The sequence below is a fragment of the Odocoileus virginianus genome, chromosome 1 (assembly GCF_023699985.2).
Source record: "Odocoileus virginianus isolate 20LAN1187 ecotype Illinois chromosome 1, Ovbor_1.2, whole genome shotgun sequence".
Lineage (NCBI taxonomy): Eukaryota > Metazoa > Chordata > Mammalia > Artiodactyla > Cervidae > Odocoileus > Odocoileus virginianus.
In genome coordinates this window covers 7,126,096-7,151,380 of record NC_069674.1, presented here as the reverse complement: position 1 = coordinate 7,151,380, position 25,285 = coordinate 7,126,096, and the positions used below count along the sequence as shown (strand labels likewise).

Here is a 25,285-nt window from a genome sequence, read left to right as displayed (position 1 = left end):
CAAAGTGCTTTGGTTTCTTTCTTTTTTTTATTTTAAATTAATTTTTTTAATTGAAGGATAATTGCTTTACATAATTTTGTTGGTTTCTGCCAAACATCAACATGAATCAGCCATAGGTATACATATGTCCCCTGCCTTGGTTTCTTAACTGTAAGAGGATGAATTCTGTGATATCCACTCACAAATCATTTTACACCAAAGTAGCTAAACAGTGGTCAACCTTGAGTGGGCCTGTTTTTTTGTTTTTTTTTTGCTCTCCCACTCCACCCTTTTTTGTTTGTTTGTTTTGTTTTTAAATATTAATATAAAGACAAACTTTATAGAACAGTTTGAGACTTACAGACCATTGTGAAGACAGTACAGAGAATTTCCATAAATCCCACACCTAGGGCCCCTATTAACATATGACATTGGTAGGCTACACGTGTCACAGTTAGTGAACCAATATTGATATGTTCTTGTTAACTAAAGCTCCTACATTCTTACTGGCTAAAGTTCCTACCCCTTCATGGATCATATTGTTGTCATGGCAAAGGGGCTTGTATAGCTCAAGATAATGAGTTTAATTCAGATAACCATTATATCTATTACTGTGGGCAAGAATCCCTTAAAAGAAGTGATGTAGCCCTCATAGTCAACGAAAGAGTCCAAAATACAGTACTTGGGTGCAATCTCAAAAATGACAGAATGACCTCGATTCATTTCCAAGGCAAACCATTCAACATCACAGTAATCCAAGTCTATGCCCCAACCAGTAATACCAAAGCAGCTGAAGCTGACGAATTCTATGAAGACCTACGACAGCTTCTAGAACTAACATCAAAAAAGATGTCCTTTTCATCATAGGGAATCACAATGCAAAAGTAGGAAGTCAAGCAATACCTGGAGTAACAGGCAAATTTGGCCTTGGACTACAATATGAAGCAGGGCAAAGCTAACAGTGTTTTTGCCAAGGGAAAGTACTGGTCATAGCAAACACTCTTTTCCAACAACCCATGAGACAACTCTACACGTGGACATTGCAAGATGGTCAATAACAAAGTCAAATTGATTATACTCTTTGCAGCCAAAGATGGAGAAGCTCTATACTGTCAATCCGCTTCATTGACTATGCTAAAGTCTTTGACTGCATAGATCACAACAAACTGGAATATTCTTAAAGAGATGGGAATACCAGACCACCTTATCTGTCTCCTGAGAAACCTGTATGTGGGTCAAGAAGCAACCGCCAGCACCAGACATAGAACAACTGACTGGTTCAAAATTGGAAAAGAAGTACGACAAGGCTATATGTTGTCATCCTGCTTATTTAGCTTATATCCAGAGTACATCATGTGAAATGCTAGGCTGGATGAATCACAAACTGGAATCACGATTGCTGAGAGAAATATCATATCTCAGATATGCAGGTGATACCACTCTAATGGCAGAAAGCGAAGAGGAACTAAAGAGCCTCTTGATGAAGGTGTAAGAGGAGAGTGAAAATCTGGCCTGAAGCTCAACATTCAAAAAACTAAGATGCCATCTGGTCCATCACGCCATCTACTTCATGACAAGTAGAAGGGGAAAAAGTGGAAGCAGTGACAGATTTTCCTTGGGCTTCAAAACCACTGCAGACAGTGACTGCAGTCATGAAATTAAAAGACACATGCTCCTTGGAAGGAAAACTATAGCAAACCTGACAGCCTATTAAAAAGCAGAGACATCACTTTGCCAACAAAGGTCTGTCTAGTCAAAGCTTTGGTTTTTCTAGTGGTCATGTATGGATGTGAGAGTTGGACCATAAAGAAGGCTGAGTGGTGGAGAACTGATGCTTTCAAACTGTGGTGCTGGAGAAGACTCTTGAGAGTCCCTTGGGCTGCAAGAAGATCAAACCAGTCAGTCCTAAAGGAAATCAACCCTGAATATTTGCTGGAAAAACTGATCCTGAAGCTGAAGCTCCAGTACTTTGGCCACCTGATGCCAAGAGCTGATTCATTAGAAAAGACCCTGATGCTGGGAAAGAATGAGGGCAGGAGGAGAAGGGGACAAGAGAGGATGAGATGGTTGGATGGCATCACCGACTCAATGGACATGAGTTTGAGCAGGCTCCAGGAGATGGTGAAGGACAGGGAAGCCCGGCGTGTTGCAGTCCATGGGGTCACAAAGAGTCAGACATGACTTAGCGACCAAACAACAACAACAAAGTTCCTGTATTATTCAGTTTCCCCCAACGTCATTTTTCTAGCCCAGAATCCCCTCCAGGACGCCCCATTGCGTGTAGTCATCATGTCCCCCGAGGCTGCCCTTGGCTCTAACAGTTTCTCAGCGTGTCCCTGTTTTTGATGACCTTGACAGATTTGAGGACTGCTGAGTAAATATTTTGCAGAACATCCCTTCATTGGGGTTTCTCTCATGTTTTACTCATGATTAGATCAGGGCTACGAGTTTCATGGGAAAGACCTCAGAAGTGATGTGCCGTCATCATATGTCACCTACTGTCCCTGTGACTTCTCACTGTTGATTCAACCCTGAACACTTGGCGGAGCTTGGCTTTGTTGAGTTTCTCTTTCTTTTATTCTTTCCCTTTCCACACTCCCGACCAGGTGGCTTACTGGTCAAGAATCCGCCTGCCCGTGCAGGAGACAGAGGCTCAATGCCTGGGTCAGGAAGATCCCCTGGAGGAAGAAATAGCTATCCACTCCAGTCTTCTTGCCTGAAACATCCCATGGACACAGGGCGTGGTGGGCTACAGTCCATAGGGTTGCAGAGTCAGAGATGACTGAGCACACATTCACGGTTCCCTTTGATGGAATGTCGAGTGGGCACGTTTTTGTGGGGTTTTTTATTCATTTAATTTTTTATTGGAGTTTATAGTTGCTTTACCATGTTATATTAGTTTCTGCTGCACGGGAAAGTGAATCGGCTATTCACATACACATAGATCTCCTCTTCTTTTGGATTTCCTTCCCATTCAGGTAGCCGCAGAGCGTGGACTAGACTTCCCTGTCCTGTACAGTAGGATCTCGCTAGTTATCTATTTCATGCAGAGTATCAATAGTGTGTGGGCTTCCCAGTGGTAAAGAATCTGCCTGCCAATGCAGCAGATGCAAGAGACTCAGGTTCGATCCCTGGGTCAGGAAGATCCCCTGGAGGAGGGCATGGCAATCCACTCCAGTGTTCTTGCCTGGAGAATCCCATGGACAGAGGAGCCTGGTGGGCCACAGTCCATGGGGCTGCAAGGAGTCGAACACGACTGAGCACACACACGTGGCGTGGCATATCAGCAGCGTCTATGTGCCAATCCCAATCTCTCAGTTCATCCCATCTGCTCCCTTCCCCCTGGGTACCCAGAGGGTTTTAAGTGCCGTTTACATTTTAATCCCTGTGGCGGCCTGCCTTCCCTTGGTGACAACAACCCACGTCTGCACACACAGCACCCCCACCACACACAGTCCCCTCCAATTGCCGCCGCAGACACCTCTGCAGTGCTGCTTCTCCCTTCCTCTGCGCAGCTGGCTCTTGCATCTTGCAGCCAGTCTGCACTGCCCTTTGAAGAAACACCCTCAGGAAGCAAGATCGCGGCAAATTTCTGTGACCTGGGTGAGGAGACTATGAGTTGCTGCCGAGGGTTGGTTTGGTTGTTTTAATGCTATCAGCTGTGACACATGCAGCAGCTAATCACCACATCAATCGTCTATCGCGTAATTATCACCTCGGTTAAAACATCAGAGCCTGCTAGCAAGTATCATTAAGCTTAAATTGGATCCCTGGGCAATGTTCTAATTACGATATTTGAATTTTTTAAATGAACTCATAGAAAGATGAGTTTCACGCTGTAATTAGTGATTTCCTCCTATTGGACAGGAATATGTACAACACACTCTTGGAATAAATGATTATTCTCTCCTTGAGGCACTAAGGTGGGCTTATGTGTATGATTAAAGTAATTACATCTTTCTTCTTACTAGAATATATTCGATTCTAATTATTATATATTATGTACAATATATTCATAAATATATTTAATATATAAATAAGTAAGTAGAACATATTATAGGGCTTCTCAGGTAGTGCAGGGGTAAAGAATTCACCTGCCAATGCAGGAGACAGAGGAGATGAGGGTTCGATTCCTGGGTGGGGAAGATCCCCTGGAGTAGGAAATGGCAACCCACTCTAGTACTCTTGCCTGGAAAATCCCAGGACAGAGCAGCCTAGCAGGTACAGTCCAAAGGGTCGAAAAGAGTCAGACATGACTGAGCGTGAGCAATTTCTTCGGAAATGTCCCGATAAATGTTTCCCTGCCTCTGTCCACCTCCCCTGACCTTACCCAGACACTATGTCCTCACCCTGACACTGTTTGTGGACCCCGTACACGTGGAGCTGTCTTCCACTCTCCATCTGAAGCTTCCTGGGATCTGGGCCCGTCTTCTATGACTCTCCCAGAGTCTCCGAGAGAGACAGATGTTGGCACAACCAAGGCGGGCCCAGAGCTTGTCTTGGCTGAATTGACTCCTGTAGACTTTCCGTCTGAGAGCCAAAGCTTCTTATTTCCAACAGATGGCGCTAGAGCTCAAGCGGTCATCCCATCTCCTTCTAGTCCACCAACTGCTGCCCTTGCCCTTGTTCTAAGGAATTTTAGGAAGACCTTTAACCTCACCCTGTCTGATTTATGCAAAAGTGGTGAGAAGATTGAAAGAGCCAGTAAGAAAAGGGGTGTGGCTAAGAGGAAGCAGGGAGACGGGACTGAAAATAGTTGATCAACCTGAGCTGTAGAGAAATGCAGGACTTTGCAGTTTTTAGGGAAATTCTTGGATCAAAAAGGGAACAAGATAAAGGGCCACAGGAGAAGACACCAGAGGAAGGAAGGGGCCTCAGCATCTCGTCAGGGACCAGGTGGCTGTAAGCAGAATCATTGAGACCCAACACCCAGACTAAAAAAGACCCAAGAAACAACTCTGCCCAGGACCTGGGACTCCCAGGAGAGAAGCCCCAGGAGGGCAATGTGCTGGGGTGGTGGGCATGCCACCCACCAGGCTCGGGCTTCAGGGCGCTGTCTGGGGGGACCTAAAAACAATCAGAGAACCAACTAAAAGGTGGCCTGCTTCTTCTGAGCACCATGCACTGGCAATTGTAAGCAATGCCAGCCATAAAATGCTTCTCTCCCGAAATCTGTTGTTGACTCAAGTTCTAAAACACTGCTGGCAGTTACTCTTGAATTTAATAAGATAACCTACAGGTGTGGAATGAGCACATTTTTAAATGTTATTTTTGTTTGTTTTGGTTGTGACGGGTCTTCATTGCTGGCACAGGCTATTCTCTAGCTGCTGCGAGCAGGGGCTGCTCTCCGGTTGCAGTTCGCAGGCTTCTCACTGGGGTGTCAGCTCTTGATGCAGGGCCCGAGCTCCAGGTACGAGGGTTTCAGTCCTTGCTGCGCGTGGGCTCGGCAGTCGTGGTTCCTGGGCTCCAGAGCACAGGCGCAACAGTTGTGGCGAAGGGGCTTAGCTGCTGTGCAGTATGTGGAATCTTCCCGGACCAGGGATGGAACCCATGTCTTCTTCATTAGCAGGCGGAGTCTTGACCCCTGAGCCACCAGGAAAGTCCCTGGAATTAGCACATTTTAAATATTTTCTTTAACACATATTATGTGCTACATGGGAGTTCATTTGGAGAACTCTCAGGCATACAGTCAACCAATACATGCAGACTCAGCCCAAGCATCTGTCAGACTGAATTCTCCTGATTCCCCAGGACTCACTTTATTACAAATAAATCACTGACTGACATCCATTGGCTACTTCATTCAGAGAGTGAATTAACATTCTTCGCAAGCTCACAGGAGACATTCACCCAGATTGACCACATCCTGGGTTATAAAGTACACCTTAATGAATTTCAAAGAATAGAAATCATAGAAGGGCTGCTCTCAGACCACAACAGAATTAAGCTAGGAATCAGTAACAGAATGCTGGCTGGAAAATCCCAGACTACTTAGAGATTAAACAGCACACTTATAAATAAGGCATGGGTCAAAGAAGAACTCTCAAGAGAAAATTTATATATTTGAACTAAATGAAAACACAATATTAAAATATGTGAGATGCCGGGAATTCCATCGTGTTCCAGTGTTAGGGGTTTGGTGTTTCCAATGCAGGGGACTCAGGTTCAATCCCTGGCATTAGGGAAGTTAAACAGGTAGTCTTGTTTAGGCTGCAAAGACAAAGCAGAGCAGGCCTCTCACCTTGCTTCTAACCTGCCTGGACACCGCCCTGACTGGGAGTGACTGCCTGCTGTGAGTGCAAGACTTACAGCTCCTTAAATAAGATGGAGGAGAAATCTTGAGATTCTTGAGCCCCTGGAGGGGATCTGGCCAACCATTTTGTTTGTTTGTTCAGTCGCTCAGTCGTGTCTGACTCTGAGACCACATGAACTGCAGCACACCAGGCCTCCCTGTCCATCATCAACTCCCAGAGCTTGCTCAAACTCATGTCCATCGAGTCGGTGATGCCATCCATCCATCTCATCCTCTGTTGTCCCCTTCTCCTCCTGACTTCAGTCTTTCCCAGCATTAGGGTCTTTCCCAATGAGTCGGCTCTTTTCATCAAGTGGCCAAAGTATTGAAGCTTCAGCTTCAGCATCAGTCCTTCCAATGAATATTCAGGGTTGATTTCCTTTAGGATTGACTGGTTTGATTTCCTTTCTGTCCAAGGGACTCTCTAGAGTCTTCTCCGAACACCACAGTTCAAAAGCATCAATTCTTTGGCAGTGCTCAGCTGTATTTATGGTCCAACTCTCACATCTCTACATGACTACTGGAAAAGCCATAATTTTGACTATATGGACCTTTGTTGGCAAAGTGATGTCTCTATTTTTTAATATGCTGTCTAGGTTAGTAATAGCTTTTCTTCCAAGGAACCAGCGTCTTTTAATGCCCCAGGCTTAACAACATTCCATGTTTTACAAGACACAACAAACTGCATTAATGTGAAACCAGAGCTGTCATTTGCTCCCAGACTGATGACGATATCAGTTTGAATCCTGGGATTATGAGCAGGAACCCCAAACTGCAATTTTTGAAGTCTCACTCACAGAACAGATGTGCTGCCTGGCACCTTTTTCCAATTGGGACTCCAAATGTGCTGTGACAGAGGACTTCCCAGTGCTGTTTAAGCCTGGATGTTGGTCAAATTCCAGTTAGGTTATGATCCTCAGCTGTTTCTACTTCTTTTTTCTTTTAATGTTAGTATATTGAAAGTAAGCTAAATAATTCTCTAAAAAATATTGGTATTATTTATTTGTATATATAACAAGTGGCTTATTTTTTTAATAAATCCTTTGAACTTGAGATGAAAGTAAACACTTTCTGCAACACACCTGGTCAGGGAACTAAGATCCCACATGCAATGTGGTGAAGCCAAAAAAAAAAAAAAAAACAACAACTTAAAAAGATGATATACAGAGAAGCAGTAATTAGAGGGAAATTTATAGCACTGAATGAATATATTAGAAAAGAAGAAAGACCTAAAATCAATCAACTAAATATCCACTTTAGTAAACTAAAAAAAGAACAGTAAGTCAAATCCAAAGTAAGCAAAAATAAAGAAACAATAAATATTAAAGCAGAAATCACTGAAACTGAAAATAGGAAAGCAATAGAGAATATCAACAAAACCAAAAGCTGGTCCTTTGAAAACATCAATAAATTCAATAAGCCTTAGCCAGGCTGATTAAAGGGAAAAAAAAGAGAATATATAAAGTACTTTATCAAAATGAAACAACGGACATCACTACAGAGCCCATGGACATTAAAAGGACTATTGTAGGAACTTTCCTGGTGGTCCAGTGGTTAAGACTGTCCCAGTTCAGGAGGCCTAGGTTTGACCATCTAGTTGTGACACGCCACAACAAACAGCCTGTGCAGCCAAATTAATAAATATTTTTAAAGTAATATTGTAAACAACTCTATGTCTACCATCTGATAACCTAGTTGAAATGGACCAATTCCTTCAAAGACACAATCTGCCAAAACTTATATAAGAAGTAGACGATCTGAATAAGCCTATATCTTGTTAAAGAAATTGAGTCAATAATTAGTAACCTTTCAAAACAGAAAGCACCAGGCAGAAATGGGTTCACTGGTGAGCTCTACTAAACACTTAAGGAAGATATTACGCCAATTCTCTATAATCTCTTCCAGAATATAGAAATAGAACAGACCAGCATTGCCTTAATACCAAAACCAGACAAAGACATCACAAGAAAACTACAAATCAACATCTCTTATGAATACAGATACAAGATTCCTCAACAAAATACCAGCAAACTGAATCCAACAATGTTTAAAAATAATTATACGATGGGGACCACATGTAAATCCATCACTGATTCATGTCAATGTATAGCAAAAACCACTACAATATTGTAAAGTAATTAGCCTCCAAATAATAAAAATAAATGAAAAAATAATAATAATTATACACCCTGTCCAAGTGGAATTTATACTAGGTATGTGAGGATGATTCAATATTTGGAGATCAAATAACATATCCTTGGGCTAAAGAAGAAAAGTCACATGCTCATATCAATAAATGCAGAAAAAGCATTTGTGAAAATGCTTTGCAAAAGACATTTATCTGATAAATGACTGCTATTCAGAGTTTACAAAGAACTCTTAAAGTCCAACAATGAGAAAGAAAACAATGCAATTTTTAAATGGGCAAAATACTTGAATAAATATGTCACCAAAGGAGATATCCACATGGCAAAGGAGCACATGAAAAGATATTCAACATCATACATCATTAGAGAATTCACATTAAAGCAATAAGACACTACTACACACCTGTGAGAATGGCCCAAAGCCAAAACACTGACAACATCAAGTGCTTGTAAGGATGTGAGCAACGGGAATTCTCCTTTGTTGCTGGTGGGAAGGCAAAATGGTACATCAACTTTGGAAGAGTTTAGCAACTTCTTACAAAAATAAACATACTCTAACTATATGATCCAACACCATGTTCCTTGGTATTTACCCAAAGAAGCTGAAAACACGGACACCCCAAAACCTGCATACAGATGTTTATAGCAGCTTTATTCACAATGGCCAAAACTTGGGAAATGTTCCTCTCTAGATAAGTGGATAAATAAACTGTTGCATATTCAAACAGCGAAATATTAGTCAGCACTAAAAGAAGAGCCAATCCACTGGAAAAGACCCTGATGCTGGGAAAGATTGAAGGCAGGAGGAGAAGGGGATGACAGAGGATGAGATGGTTGGATGGCACCACCAACTCAATGGACATGAGTTTGAGTAAACTCCAGGAGTTGGTGATGGACAGGGAGGCCTGGCGTGCTGCAGTCCATGCGGTCGCCAAGAGTTGGACACGACTGAGCAACTGAACAACAACAACAAAAAGAAATGAGCTATCAAGCCATGAAAAGCCATGGAAGAAATTTAAAGGCATATTACTAGGTGGAAAAGGCCAATGTGAAAGGCTGTATGCTGTATAATTCCAACTATATGTCATTCTGGAAAGGCAAAACGATGGAGACAGCAAAAGGATCACCGGTTGTCAGGAATTAGGTGGGAGAGAGGGATGAATACTGGAACACAGAGGATTTTTAGGGCAGTGAACCTACTCTGGATGATATTATAATGACTGACACATATCATTAAACATTTACCCCAGCCCATAAAATATACTACACCAAGAGCGAACCCTAATGCAAACTATGGACTTTGGATGATAATAAAAGGTAAATTTGTTCTTGTTGTTCAGAAGCTCAGTCGTGCCCAACTCTTTGTGACTCGAAGGACTGCAGCACACCAGGCTTCCCTGTCTTTCACCATCTCCTGGAGTTTGCTAAAACTCATGTTCATTGAGTCAGTGATGCCATCCAATCGCCTCATCCTCTGTCTTCCCCTTCTCCTGCCTTCAACCTTCCCCAGCATCAGGGTCTTTTCCAATGAGTCGGCTCTTGGCATCACGCGGCCAAAGTATTGGAGTTTCAGCTTCAGCATCAGTCCTTCCAATGAATATTCAGGGTTGATTTCCATTAGGATGGACTGGTTTGAGCTCCTTGCAGTCCTCCCTTGGGAACCTGAAAGCGGTCTGTCCCAAAGCCGCGCTGCGCGCCCAGCTCTCGCTGTTCGCTTCTGGCCGTGGGGACCCCGGTCCACGCAAAGCCACGGGGGAAATGGCCTTGCACTTGGAGAAGACCGCGCGGCTGGCGGTGCGGGGCTGGAGGTCCGCGACCCCGGGACCCGCTCTGCCAGAGAAAAGCCAGGTGACTTCCCAGCTCCGGTTATCACCCGCCCCATTTCTTCCAAAAGTCATTTAAAAACAAACAAACAAAAAACAAACAAACAAAAAAAAACCCTCACTGCTAATCATAGAGATTAATCATACATTACTTTGCCAACAACGGTCCGTCTAGTCAAGGCTATGGTTTTTCCAGTAGTCATGTATGGATATAAGAGTTGGACTGTAAAGAAAGTTGAGCGCTGAAGAATTGATGCTTTTGAACTGTGGTGTTGGATAAGACTCTTGAGAGTCCCTTGGACTGCAAGGAGATCCAGCCAGTCCATCCTAAAGGAGATCAGTCCTGGGTGTTCATTGGAAGGACTGATGCTAAGCTGAAACTCCAATACTTTGGCCACCTGATGCGAAGAGCTGACTCATTTGAAAAAACCCTGATGCTGGGAAAGATTGAGGGCAGAAGGAGAAGGGGACGACATAGGATGAGATGGCTGGATGGCATCACCAACTCAATGGACATGAGTGTGGGTAAACTCCGGGAGTTTGTGATGGACAGGGAAGCCTGACGAGCTGCGCCCCATGGGGGTCGCAAAGTCTGACACGACTGAGCGACTGAACTGAACTGAATCATACAGATTTTTAATTTTAGCCGTTAGGGACCAAAGTCACTGTTTCCCTTTCTGCGTAAACAAGGGGGCAGGGATCTCCCTCCAGGAGAGCTGACCGTCCCGGGTTCTCCTAAAAACAAAAGCGCTCGCGGAGGACAGCAGGGGATGGCCGCGGAGATGGCCGGGGCCGCAGTTCGCGGGGAGCTCCCCGCCGCGTGCAGGCGCTCGGGCGCCCCGGGCGGCTGGGCTCCGCGTCCCGGGACGCCCAGCTCCGGACGGTGACGCCCCCGCGCGTCCCGGGCGAGCTCCCCGCGTCCCAGCCCGACATGCGGGGCGTGGGGCCCCGGGAAGCCGAACCCGCCGGCGCCCGGCCGCCCCCACGCACATGCCCCGGCCCTCGGAAACTTCAGACAAACCCGGGGGCTCCGCACACTTCACAGACCCGCCAGGACCCACCTTCGGGGATTCCGGGAGCCCCCGGCCCGCGCCTCATTTTGCATGCAGATCACCCACAATGCTCTAGCAGGGCCGCCCGCAGCTCCTGCAATTCCACCGAAAAGGAAAAGGCTCTTTTCTTGACAAAGTTCATCTGCTTAATGGTTTTCTTTTCTAAAAGTCAGGGTCGATATACGAGGCAGACGTTACAGGGAATCAGGAGCGGCCTCTCCCCGCTGTAGATAATCACCGTAAGTCTAGAAGAGATGGCTTGCTGGAGGCTTATATAAGTAGCCGAATGCACGAGTTCCTCGGCTGGTCCGAGTGCAGTGGTGTTTACAATTAATTGATCACAGCCAGTTACAGATTTCTTTGTTCCTTCTCCACTCCCACTGCTTCACTTGACTAGCCTTTTACTGAGTGTGGTTAAAGGGAAATTCGTGTTAAAAAAATTTTTTTTTTTCTTTGTTTTTTTTCTCTCCCCCCCATCCCCGCCTAGGACAGTCAAGTACTAACTCCTGCCTGACTTTTTTTTAAACACAGGGGAAAATGCACAGGCATGACTGCCTGCCAGCGAGGATGACCAGTGGACCACAGCAGGTGCAGCCTTCAGGAGCCTGCAGCACATGAGGCTTCCCTTCTTCACCAACTCCCGGAGCTTGCTCAAACTCATGTCCACTGAGTCGGTGATGCCATCCAGCCATCTCATCCTCTGTCGTCCCCTTCTCCTCCGGAGATTCCTAACCAGGTGATAAGAACCTCAAACCAATAATGAATGGCCAGCTAAACAATGAGGCCAGCCTACAGTGATGTAACAAGTCCAGAAAGAAAGGGGTTTGAGGTTAGTTCTTTTGTAAGACTTGTGTGAAGAAGACAGGGTTGCTAGATACATACAAGCCGCCTCTCAAGTTTGAATCTCAGATTACAAGTCTTAGTAAAAATGTATCCCCAATCCTGCTATCATTGCAGACACCACGGTTGAAGCCAAAATATTCTTAATTTGCAGAAGCTTGTATTTGAGAAGAGAAGGGTTGTGGGGTTGGTTTTTTTTTTTTTTTTTTTTTGGTTTGCTCCCCAGCCCCATACTCAAATCTTTACGTTTAGTTGGAAAAGCAAAACTTATTGGACCCTGGGTTTAAGCCAATGCAATAAATCTCCTATTCTCCATCCTTCACGCCTGAACAATCCAGAGACCAGAGGACCTCCCTTTTCAGCATCCTCCGTTGCAAATCTTTTCTTATCAGTCAGTTCTTCACATCAAGTAGCCAAAGTTTTGGAGTTTCAGCTTCAGCATCAGTCCTTCCAATGAATATTTAGGACTGATTTCCTTTAGGATGGACTGGTTGAATCTCCTTGCAGTCCAAGGGACTCTCAAGAGTCTTCTCCAACACCACATTTCAAAATCATCAATTCTTCGGCGCTCAGCTTTCTTTATAGTGCAACTCTCACATCCATACATGACTACTGGAAAAACCATAGCTTCGACTATATGAACCTTGGTAGGCAAAGTGATGTCTCTGCTTTTTAATATGCTGCCTAGTTTCACTGTAATCAAGGCGGTTCACTCCTAAGTGTATGTCCCTTTCAAGGAAGCAGTCAGGTGAACAAGAAAGGGCACAGGACCTAGAACACCCTCCAGCTTCCTGATGGTGGTACTCCTAACACTGCCTTACCTCTCTATCCGGTCGACTAAACAAGATGGTATTTGTGGAAGCACCAAGGAAATCCTCAAGGTACCTTGGATTGCTTGCACTTGTAAGGACAAACCAGTTTCCTTTATTATATACACATTTTTGACAGCTACACAGTACTATGTCTCACTTCTGATGCTGTTAGGAATTTACATTTCCATCTAGCTAAGAAGTAGGAAGGTACTGTTTTGTACCCTCCACCCCCACCCCATGTCAGATGGAAAAGGCGGCTTAATTATTTTCTTAAGGTTATGCGAGAAAGTAAGGACAGAACCAGGATGAGAAAGTGGCTCCAAAGTCCCACCCGGGAGTCCTACAATGTACTCTGCCCTTCTCCCACTTTCTTCTCTATTCCCGGACCCTTGGACTTGGGTTTTCTTTTTCCAAAACATTTTCTCTTTGAGAATGTTCACATCTTTGTCTTCAAAACTTAACATGATTGTCAACTTTGAAATGTCTCCTAATTTTGTGATTAAGTATTGTATTATTAAATATTAATCATTCATCCTATTGATATTCAAAGCATTTTAAAACCCTTACATATCTTTAAAGACTTTTCCCCTTTTTTGCAAATGATTTAAAGAATGTAGAATATTAAATAAAAGCCCCACACCATGAAAAAGTGGGAAAAATAAAATCCTCGTTCATCCCCACCCATTGCCCCATTTTCTTTCTGTGACTTCTTAGAATATATATACTATCTTTCCCATAACTATTTGAGTGGGGGTGGGGAGCTCCCCTGAGGGGTGAGGGAGCTTCTGTGTTGGTTTTCCTCAAATTCATTTTTTGGTTTCTGGAGGGAAAGAACCGTTTTTTTAAAAAATCGCATTACCAGCTATTGTCTCAATTATAAGATAGTGTTGACCTCCAATCTTTTAAAATTAAAATCAAGAATGAGGTATTTAATACCTAGAAGGGGGTCAAGCCCGCAAAAGACTAGTCAAGTGCAGTAGTGAGAAGGGGGGAAGAGTAGAACGAGGAGTTCGATCTGTAACTGACTGTGAACAATCAATTGAGATAACTCACTACCTTCGGACCAGCCGAAAAGCCCACTCACAGCCTGAAGTACTTAAAGCCCAAGTGTTCATTCATTTTTACCTTACAGTGATATTTCAGCTGGCATTTATAAAGTACGATATTTGCAATATGAATAATATGCATCCCTTAACGCGCCCCTCAGGACCTATTTATCAAAAAATAACAGAAATATGTTTAATGACAAGAATCAAAAGCACTGCTGAGCATCCTGGGAAGGAGACATGCAAAATTAGCAACTCGTCACTGGGGCGTGTCTCAGTCCCATTGGTCGGGGGAGGCTCAGCTGTCCAATCAGCGCTGACCTCCTTTGTCTGTTTACCACACGTGACCCTGGAGACGGCTCAGCGAGGTCTGGAGAAAACTGTGAGCTGGAGCAGATAAAGTCTTGTGCCTCCCCACGTCTGTAAACCCAGGCGGAGCCCCCACACCCTGGAAGCAGCGCTCTTGCATCTTGGAGTCGGCTCCCTCCAAAAGGGCAGAGGTCTCCGGATGACTCAAGATCTGCTCCTCCTCCTTAAATCCCAAGTGATTAAAAAAAAAAAACAGACACCACCACAGGGACGGGAAGACAAGCATCTGAAATACCCAAACACCTTGGATGCTTCTGAGGATTTCAGAATTTGAAAAGGTCAGAAGACAGAAGCCGAAGGTCAGAAGTGAAGATGACGAAGTGAAGGCTACAGGGACAGATTTCTGTAAAATCCTCAGAGAGGCAGAACTCGGAAGGACCTCCTGAAAGTTCACCCCCAATGCAAAGAATAGCACAAGGACTGCAGATATGCGTCTGGGACAGCAAGGTCAGGAATATTCTGGAGCAGGGGGGAGGAGGAAGGCAGGAGCCGGAGGGCAAGCAGCTGCCCCTTTGGGAGTTCAAATCTCCAGACCCAGACCAAACACACCCCTTACCCCCTTTGTGAAATTAGAATTGCTGGCTGCCCGCCTGACTCCCCTTGTTCCCTTGTGTGTGCCAAGTGCTCAATAAATGTGGTGAGTGAGGGAGTGAATGAGATTAAGGAGAATGGACAGCCCCAGAAAACCAGACGCAGGCAAATGTCCCAATTTTCAAGATGGGAAAAAGAAGAGTAAGACTTTCGTAAATCACGATCTCTAAATTGATATTGGTCTGGGGCAAAACTCGGGAATGGATTATTTAGGAGGTGGATGTACATTGGGAGCCAATTTGAAAGTAGCAAGAAAAAGTCACGCATCAAAATAACTGAATTTCTTTTTGTTTCTAAAGGCACTGCTTGACTTGACTAAATTGTTCCCATCTCTAATGCTTTTTTGTGGGCCAGAAGTCCATTCAGCAGCCAGACTCAGAGGCTGCTGATGGGGACTGAGGCCATCCTGGGGGTAGGGGGGTTGGGGGGAGGTCTCTAGTAATGTGCTTTGGGCTGTCCCTCGGCCAGACCTGTCTAACCTGTTTTCATCATTCACGTAAATGAGATACTTCACTCAGATTTATTGAGGACACAGTAGCTAAGATGCTGTGAGAATCAGGAAGGCAATGAGAGATTAACAGCAGGGGCTTATTTCACATTACCTGGGCTTGAAGTCCTAGTTTTCATCACCTACTAGTTCCATGTCTTTGGACAAGCTGCTTACCTTGCTTGTGTCTCAGTCTCTCCACCTTTAAAATGGGCATAATCAGAATATCTATTTTATAGGAGGTGTGGAGGATTGAGCGAGAAGTTTTGGAGAGAGTTTACTTTCGCAGGTAAAAAAGTTCCACAAGGATGTTAGGTCTCAAGGTTCAGAAACATTTCCCCTGGCTGAACAGATACAGTCTAATGAGAAACTAAGAGATACAAACTAACAAGATAACAGACACAAATTAAGTGTCTCTTTTCAGTTATAAAGGAAAGGAAATCTGAGCAGAGATAAGATAAGTAGAGATAAGAGAATCTCACAAAAATGCAGAACCAAGTGGAGTTACACAGAGGCTGTCCCCAGGAAGTATGCTCTGCTCTGGATGAGCTCAGAGCTCTTTTTTTTTTTTTTTAATTCAATTTTTATTTTCACATTGAAGTATGTTTGATGTACAAATTATATTACAGGTTATATTATGCAATAATATATACAATATTATATTACAGGTTATTATGTTACAGGTGTACAGTATAGTGATTCAGAATTTTTAAAGGCTATACTCTACTGTACAATATATCCTTGTAGCTAATCATTTGTACCTCTTCATCCCAGGGCTCAGTTTTTAAAAGGACATTGGCAAACTAGAGTACCCAGGGGAAACTGACCAAGGTGGTAACTTACGCTTCCTCACACTTTCTTGTCTTTGCAAACATGCTTTCAACTAAGTATTCCGTTAGACTTGGTCCCCATGACAATCCTGAGAATGAAGTAGGACTGACAATATTTTTGCTGGTTTTATGGATGAGAAAAATGGGCTGGAAGTGGTTCCAGGGTTTGCCCTGTTAGTAAGATCAATGGTGGCAGATGTGTTTGCGGGGGCGGGGAGGGGGGAGTACCCGATTCCAGGGACAGCTCAGTCCCCAATGTCCACCCCGATGTCCTCCCTTCCCATCACCCAAGGGTCGTGAGCCAGGCTTCGCTGGCCCTGCTGGCTCAGAACCCTCCCCTGGGTCTTGGGTCGCCCAGGTGGACAGCTCTGCAGAAGGCGGAGGGGACTGTCTGCCAAGGTTCATGCTCCCTTGACCCTTGGATTTGTGGGCCTGGTCAGCCCCCCAGTGTGGGCGCAGCACAGCCTGTAGTCCTTTCCCCAGGAGGCCGTGTCCATGGACTGGACCAAGGAGGACCCACCGGTTGGGGCAGGTCTGCATGGGTGATGCAGGGTTACTTTGAATGTTATCTTAAGGAGACAGTGAAAGTACTTCATTGAAAACCTTTTGACTATGTCTGCCTTGAAGTTCTAATCAATTAACTTATGGCAAAGAGAAGAGAGATCGCCCTGATTTTATTAAAGATTCCTCTCCAAATGCTCCCAAAGTGCTTTATGAGGGCAGGATTTTCCCTCTTTCCATCTCTGTGCCCTTCCAGGCCAGGTGAATTCTCTCAACCTTCCCTCCTTCGCTTCATTCCGAATCTATCTGGGAAAGGTCCCCTTTGGCCACATCTCCTCCCTGCACCTTTCTAAGATGGGGCCCAACAGCCAGCAAGATTATTTGTCCCCATGGGCAAAGAGTCAGGAGCCCGTGGTTACCACCACACACTTCCCCAGGTTCCTATTTTTTCAAAGCTCCAACTTAAGCAGCCTGGGGCTGAGCAGGTGGGTGAGCAAGGCCCCTTAGGCGCTGAGGTCAGGCGGCCACCCTCAATGGGTCTCAGAATTCGGGGGAGCACACCATCCACCCTCCTGTCTGAGCATCCTTAGCTCTTCATGTGTTACAGCCCTGGGTCACAGGGAAATAGACAGGGAACCAGAACAATCAAAACCTGGGGAAATGACACTTAAAACTATGAATACCAAAGATTTGGGCGGAGAGAAGTCATGTCTTTTTCTTATAACTCACTGATACCCACCTGGGGAATTGGCTGAAAATCAAACGTCTGCCTTCTTTAGCCCTCGTGCCTTTGAATTGTGAAAATACAGCTAACAATATTTTAAAAATGGAATAGGGACATTCCTATTCATGGTTAAGAATGATTAAGAAATGTCATTCCTTAACTGCTGGTCCAGTGTTTGAGACTCCACACTTCCACTGCAGTGGGCTCAGGTTTGATCCCTGATTAGAGAGCTAAGATCTTGTATGCAGGGTGCATGGGAGGGGGTCTGACCTTGGCACCCAGTTGATGTGAGCCCTGGGGTCTGAGTGGACCACTGCACAGGGATTGTGCGTGTTCAGACCAACAATACCATTTGTCATAGCTGACCCGGGAGCTACAATGAAACAATAGACTGGAGGCTGGAGGTCCAAGTCCCAGCTGATTTGGATCTTGGTGAGGACCCTCTTCCTGGCTAGTAGACAGCCAACTTCTTGCTATGTCCTTACGTGGCCTTTCCTTGTTGAAGTGCCCATGGAGAGAGAGGAGGTGCTGGTCATCTTTCTCTTCTTACGAGGACACTAACACTGCCATGGAGGCCCCACCCTCAGAACCACGTCTAAACCTAATGACCCCCGAAGGCCCCACCCCTAAATGCCATCACACCGGGGGTTAGGGTTTTAACATACGGATGTTGTGGCGGGGGGACACAAACATTCGATCCATTACATTGGAATCCACTTGGATGCTTTTTCTGTCCAGATGGTTGCAGAGCTGGAGTGGTCCCAGGAGTAAGGACAGACCCACTTGGGTGCTCCCTGCTCAGCCCCCTCCCTTTCACCCCACCCCTGAGACCACAGCTGTCAGTCCCCTGGGTGCATGTAAATCCCAGGCTCAGGCATCTGGAGCACTGGGTCCCGACCAGAGAGCTTCTTCCCCAAGAATCTGTGTCCCTGGCTTGACTTGTTCAGTCACTCAGTCGTGTCAGACTCCTTGGGATCCCATAGACTGCAGCACACCAGGCTTCCCTGTCCTTCCCCATCTCCCAGACCTTGCTCAAACTCATGTCCATTTAGTTAGTGATGCCATCCTATCATCTCATCCTCTGTCATCCCCTTCACCTCCTGCCTTCAATCTTTCCCAGCATCAGGGTCTTTTCCAGTGAGTCAGCTCTTCACACCAGGTAGCCAGAGTATTGCAGCTTCAACTTCAGCATCAGTCCTTCCAATGAACATTCAGGACCGATTTCCTTTAGGATTGCCTGGTTTGATCTCATTTCTGTCCAAAGAACTCTCGAGAGTCTTCTCCAGCACCACAAATAGAATCAATTCTTCAGTGCTCAGCCTTCTTTATGGTCCAACTCTCACATCTGTAGCTTGACTACTGGCTGCTTTCCTCTTAATCTCTCAAAACACGAAGAGCCTGTCTTTCCCCATAGTCCTGTGCCAACGTGGTGACACCGGCGGGCACGGGGATAGGAAGCAGTGACTCCAGGTGACTCCCTGGGGGTCCCTGCCGTCCTGCACCCCAATGCCACCCCAGGCAGCACTTCCACACTCACCCAGGAGGATGAAGACCCCAAGTAGCCCTCCTTAGGTATCTCTGGACTTCGGGTGGCTGCGATCTGGTCTCTTCACAGCCTCAGCATCTCGGTGTTCTCTCCCTCCCAGATTTCATCCTTTCCCCAGGGAGGATGTTGTGTCCCCCCACCACAACATCCCCACATCTTCCTTATAAACAGACCTCCTAGGGCGGGAGGGAAGGGCCACGGGAGCCAGCCTGAATGAACGGCGGCCCGTGGAGAGGTCTTGGGAAGACACTGCCCTCCGTCCAGCCTGGCCCTGCCTCTGCCATCTCGCCTCCCTCAGGAGAGTTTCCTCAAAGCCCTTCTGAAGAGTCAGGCCCACGTTTCTCTGACCGCCTATGGGAGGAGCGGGATTGTCAAAGCCCCTTTCTGAGAGCAACAGCTCCTTCTCCATGCCCTTGGTCTCCAGACCCGGAAGAGGGGAACCCGAAGGGAGGGGCTGAGAGGGAGGCAGAGACCCTTCAGTCTGATCAGACGCTTCAGTTGGGGGGCGGGGCCTTGGTATGAGGGGGCGGGGCCTGGCCGCCCCGAGGTCAGAGCACCAGGAGCCTGGGCTGGTGGTAGCAGTCGGTCTTCGCTTGTGACCCGGAAGTGTCAGCCCAAGGCATTGAAACAGAACCACGGATGGGAGCTCCGGACTCCTCGGAGGTCTGAACGGTTGGAAGTGCCCTGGGCCAGGTCCGCGTCTTCTCTGGGCCTCGGTTTCCTAAAAAGGCAGGCGCTAGAAGTGCTAAAGCTCTGGCAGGAACAGCGGATGTTGATGGGGGAAGGGGGTTGCCTCCAGCTAGCCCCGCCCCCAGGGACCTTCCCTGACCTGTTAGCCTTGGGGTGACTAAAAGGCAGAGGGGTGTGCTCCTGGGGTGGGGCGATCGGAGAAATAACGGGAAGGACTCTGACAAGCGTAGCTAGCTGCTCTGGACACATGTTGAAGTGACCCATGAAAGGCAGTGCTTCTGCCCGGCCAAGTGGCCATGTTCAAATGGACATGTTCTCATGTTCAAATGTGGTCGAAGCACAGACCATGTTATGCACCCAGCAATCCATCTGAGCAACGCTGAGAACTCAGCCCAGATTCCAGCACCAGACTCAACTCTTCAGCTTTTCTAAAAGAACTCCATTTTTAAGCTTTCGTTACACTCAGGGCATCCTCGGTGCTAGTTTCTTTCGTGTGATTATAAAACAATCAGGAAAAAAAAATGTTGATTGCTCAGTTGTGTCCAGTTCTTTGAGACCCCATGGAGTGTGGCCCACCAGGCTCCTCTGTTCATGGGATTCTCCAGGCAAGAATACTGGAGTGGATTGCCATTCCCTTCTCCCAACTCAGGGGATCAAACCCCACTTTCCTTCATTGCAGGGAGACTCTTTACCATCTGAGCCACCAGGGAAGCCCAAAACTCAGGGCCAGTTTCTAACCAAACCCAGCTCTCAGATGCCATTTTTTTTTTTTTTTTTTTGGGGCCCACACAGTACTGATACAATAATGTGAATTAGATCCAACACTTAAAAATTAGGGTATTTCCCCTTATATGTGGACTCTAAAAAGAAATTATACAAATGAACTTACTGACAAAACAGAAACAGACTCATAGACTTTGAGAAGGGATAGTTAGGGAGTTTGGGATGGGCATGCACACACTGCTGCATTTACAGTGGATAACCAACAAGGCTCTACGGCATAGCACATGGAACTCTGTTCAATGTCATGTGGCAGCCTGGATGGGAGGGGGGTTTAGGGGAGAATGGATACATGTATCTGTATGGCTGAGTCCCTTCCCTCTTCACCTGAAACTATCACAACATTGTTCATCACCTATATCTCAATACCAACTAATAAATGTTTTAAAAATTTAAGGGATTTCACATTACAAGGTCGGACTTTTCTGGAAAAATCAGAATAGCAACAGTGGGACCAGAGGCCTACAGGCGGCAAGCGCCCCCTGCAGGTGGGACACAGAATCGCACGTGTGCCCTGGTACCACCACTCCCCATCACACACCCGCCTCCAGCCTGAGGTTCTTTGAATACTGGAGTTTTCGACCTCTGACCTTGAAGGCCTTTTAAGTCTCCAAAGGCATCAGTTTTCAATCCAGCCTGAGCTAAGCTCACACTTCTTTATACGAGAAAAGCCAGAAAGAATAGACAAGAGCTCCTTCTCTTGCTAAAAGGCCCCCAATCGCAGTCTTTACCAACAAGTGGTCCTTTGTCCTCTTCCCTCTGCCCCGGTATCGCTGTAATCTAAGGTGGGAACACCATGAATTAGAGAACTGTGCTCTCTGTCCAGTGGGGCTGAGCCGAGTGACGAGCAAGAAGAGGCAGCAGCCGAGGGGGGACCGTGTTGGGGGAGGGCAGCGGGCCCCTTCCTGCCTGACCCTCAGGCCTGTGGACCCAAGGATCTGAGGTTCTCCACTGGTTCATTCAAATGGGGTTCTGGTCCGCGCTTGGTCCCGGGGGCCTCCTGGATCTCTCTTCAGCTTCCCCGAGTTCTGCACTTTGTGCAGCTGGCCACGTGCCACGTGGGTAACCGGACAGACATACAGTAGGAGGGACGCTTTGCCTTGGGAAAGGCACCAGAGAATGTACTTTCAACATCTCTGATTCAGAAAGCACAGTAACACACCTTCTCAGGGTTTAATACCTTTGCTCCAGCTGATAGGATCTTGAAAAGATGGGGTTAATACATCTGTGACATTGCTGCTCAAGTGCATAGAGATAGGCTCAGGGGTCAGGTTTGTCCTCAGGCTCCTGGAGCCCTTGCTGGCCCACATCGGTGAAGGGGGTGGAGACGGAAGAGAGGGAAGGCTCCAGTACTTGCTCGTGGCCTGGGGAAGGAGCCAAGGGCTCCTGTGTCACCACAAAGTGCACCTGTGATCACAAGGCTCTGCACCAGGAGCAGGTGTCACTGTGGAGCCCCGAGGGTCCGTGCAGGGGACAGGCAGGGCGGGCCCCACCTGCCCCGGGGACGCCAGCACGCGGGTGCCTTCCAGGCTCTGACAGCTTCAGCAAGAACCCCACAGTTCAGTTCAGTCGTGTCCGACCCTTTGCGACCCCATGGACTGCAGCACGCCAGGCCTCCCTGTCCATCACCAACTCCTGGAGTTTACTCAAACCCATGTCCGTTGAGTCGGTGATGCCATCCAACCATCTCATCCTATGTCGTCCCGTTCTCCTCCTGCCTTCAATCTTTCCCAGCATCAGGGTCTTTTCCAAGGAGTCAGTTCTTTGCATCAGGTGGCCAAAGTATTGGAGTTTCAGCTTCAGCATCAGTCCTTCCAATGAATATTCAGGACTGATCTCCTTTAGGATGGACTGGTTAGATCTCTTTGCAGTCCAAGGGACTCTCAAGAGTCTTATCCAACACCACAGTTCAAAAGCATCAATTCTTCAGTGCTCAGCTTTCTTTATGGTCCAACTCTTGCATCCATACACGACCACTGGAAAAACCATAGCCTTGACTAGATGGACCTTTGTTGGCAAAGTAATGTCTTTTTAATATGCTGTCTAGGTTGGTCATAACTTTTCTTCCAAGGAGTAAGAGTCTTTTAATTTCATTGCTGCAGTCACTATCTGCAGTGATTTTGGAGCCCCCAAAATAAAGTCTGTCAGTGTTTCCACTATTTCCCCATCTATTTGCCATGAAGTGATGGGACCAGATGCCATGATCTTAGTTTTCTGAATGTTTAACTGTAAGCCAAATTTTTCACTCTCCTGTTTCACTTTCATCAAGAGGCTCTTTAGTTCTTCGCTTTCTGCCATAAGGGTGGTGTCATATGCATATCTGAGGTTAAGAACCCCATAGAAGCATTTATTTTCATTCCAGTATTTCCAAAGCCAAACTACCAACAGGATCTAACTTAATGGAGCCTGTGTCAGTCTCCTTCATGAGCGTTCTGCCAACACATCTTGGGAGATGCTGGTGGAAAAAACACTGGGTCTGAGCTCTTGTTCTGGTTTCTCAGTTTACTGTGTGGCTTTGGGCAAATTATCTAGTCCTCTGATCTCTCTCTACTTCCTTTATTTTGTGACAGAGGTCATAAGACCTGTCCTGCCTACATTTCACATGAAATGTGCATATTTGGAAGCTTCTGAAATCAGATAGTATGCAGTAACCTCGCTGATCTGATTCCCCAGACCAGAATTGGGGTCCAGAAATCTGGGTTTTATACACACACAGACACACACCCTCCATTTAGGGTCTACCAGTGTCTGAACAACTGCCAGGTCAATGGCTCCATCCTGGCCCATTGGAACAGGTGGGAGAGGGACTTCTCTGGCAGTCCAGTGGTTAAGACTCTGCGCTTGCAAGGCAATGGACACAGGTTCAATCCCTGGTGGGGGAACTAAGATCCAGCTTGCCATGCACACACACAAAAAGAAAAGGCAGGAGAGACAAAGAGAAATGGTTCCCAAAAAAAGGGGAGAGGAGAAGCCTTGGATTCAGCATTTCAGGGGCTGACATTCTTTTTGTGTACCAATTTCCTCTTTCCGACCCAGAGAATCACATAGCAAGCAGGTCAGACGACAAACACTTAGGAGAAGGGCTGTGACTTCTTTAACCAGAACACCCACCCTCCCTGGAATTCCCACACTCCAGGAACAAAGCTAAACTCCAGGCACATGTCATTGCATTGGAACCTTATGAATCCCCTGCGAAGGAGACTGTGTCTTTACCTTACAGATGGGAAAACAAACTCTGAGAAGAGGTAAGTCATTTGCACCAAGTTGCACACCCCAAGGGCAGAGTCAGCCTGGATTGCTGCTTTAATAACTCGGAAGGGATGCCAGTCCCGGGCACCTGTCATCAGTCTGATACGATCTGGTACTATTTATTCCCTCGGTCTGGATCTCTCCAATTTCCAAACCTCCTAGGTATACCACTGAGACTGTGACCACTGAACGTTCCTCAAACTTGTGCAAAACACAAGTGACCCAAGTCATCGCGTCATTTTCTTCTGAAACTGGAGCAGTTGTGGGGAAAACGAAGAGGTGACAGAGCTGCTCTAGCTGAGATGAGATAGCTGATGAATCAAACAGACTGACTGTAAAAAGACATGGAGAAAATTGGGGAAATCGGGACAGGTACTGGATGAATCATTGTTTCTTTCCGTGGCTGTGATAAAGCACTGAGTTTCTGTAGGAAAATGCATTTTCAAGTGTGTTGGGATGAAATGACATGTCTTGGCTGTGTCATTAAAAGAAGGGATATGAAAATGTAGTCTGTGGAGTTGCAGAGTCGGACACAACTTGGCGACTGAACAATGAAAATGCAGCAAGATTTTGGTAATTGTTTTAGGTGGATGATGAGTAAAGGGCATTGATTAAATAATTCTCTTCCTTTTTTGTGTATGCTTGAGAAGTTTCATAATTAAATAACAAAAGAGTCAATTCAGACCCTGGATGTGATACCAGTCTTCTCAGATCCACTCACCCACCCTCACCTCCCCAACAGCCCCGGCTCCTGCTGGCCCTCGACTGCTAAAGCCACGCAGCCCTAAAGCAGCCTCACTCCTTGCAGCCGGCCCTGGCTCCCCGCTACTGCTCTGGCTTTTCTATAGAGGACATGCACAACTTGCGAGGGGGGGCCACAAACCCCAGGTCTACCTTTGCAGACATGCACTCACTTCCCTTCTTCAGCTGTAAAGTGAGCACAAGAGTGTCTCCCTCACAGATCACTGAAGTGGGATAATCTGCAAACTGCTAGACACAGGGCCTGGCTTTTGCTAAATGTCCAATAAATACTCTTTTACCCCTGCGATTACCTCGATCCGATCATACCACTTACCTACTTAAAACCATCAATGCGTGCATGCTCGGTTGTGTCTGACTCTTTGGGGCCCCATGGACTGTAGCCCACTAGGCTCCTCTGTCCATTGGATTTCCCAGGCAAGAATACTGGAGTGGGTTGCCATTCCCTTCTCCAGGGGAATCTTCCCGACCCAGGGATGGAACCTGAGTTTCTCCTTCGTCTCCTGCATTGGCAGGCAGATTCTTTACCACTGAGTCACCTGGAAAACCCCAAAGTGTCAGTTTAGTTCAGTTCAGTTGTTCAGTCGCTCTTTGCGACCCCATGGACTACAGCCCACCAGGCCTCCCTATCCTTCACCAACTCTCAGAGTTTACTCAAACTCATGTTCATTGTGTTGGTGATGCCATCCAACCATCTCATCCTCTGTCATCCCCATCTCCTCCCGCCTTCAATCTTCCCCAGCATCAGGGTCTTTTCCAAGGAGTCAG

At 46.4% G+C, this 25,285-nt stretch overlaps 2 long non-coding RNA genes across 2 annotated transcripts; one reads left to right on the top strand and one right to left on the bottom strand.

Annotated features, from left to right (window-relative positions):
• Window positions 1–5,181: 5,181 nt before the first annotated feature.
• Window positions 5,182–11,616, bottom strand: LOC139034425 (uncharacterized). Its single transcript, XR_011486929.1, has 2 exons — window positions 11,303–11,616; window positions 5,182–5,583 (listed from the first exon to the last, which is right to left on the bottom strand). It is a non-coding gene; the product is annotated as an uncharacterized lncRNA (long non-coding RNA).
• A 2,711-nt stretch (window positions 11,617–14,327) lies between these two features.
• LOC139032718 (uncharacterized) lies at window positions 14,328–24,442 on the top strand. Its single transcript, XR_011485297.1, has 2 exons — window positions 14,328–14,807; window positions 23,546–24,442. It is a non-coding gene; the product is annotated as an uncharacterized lncRNA (long non-coding RNA).
• Window positions 24,443–25,285: the final 843 nt, after the last annotated feature.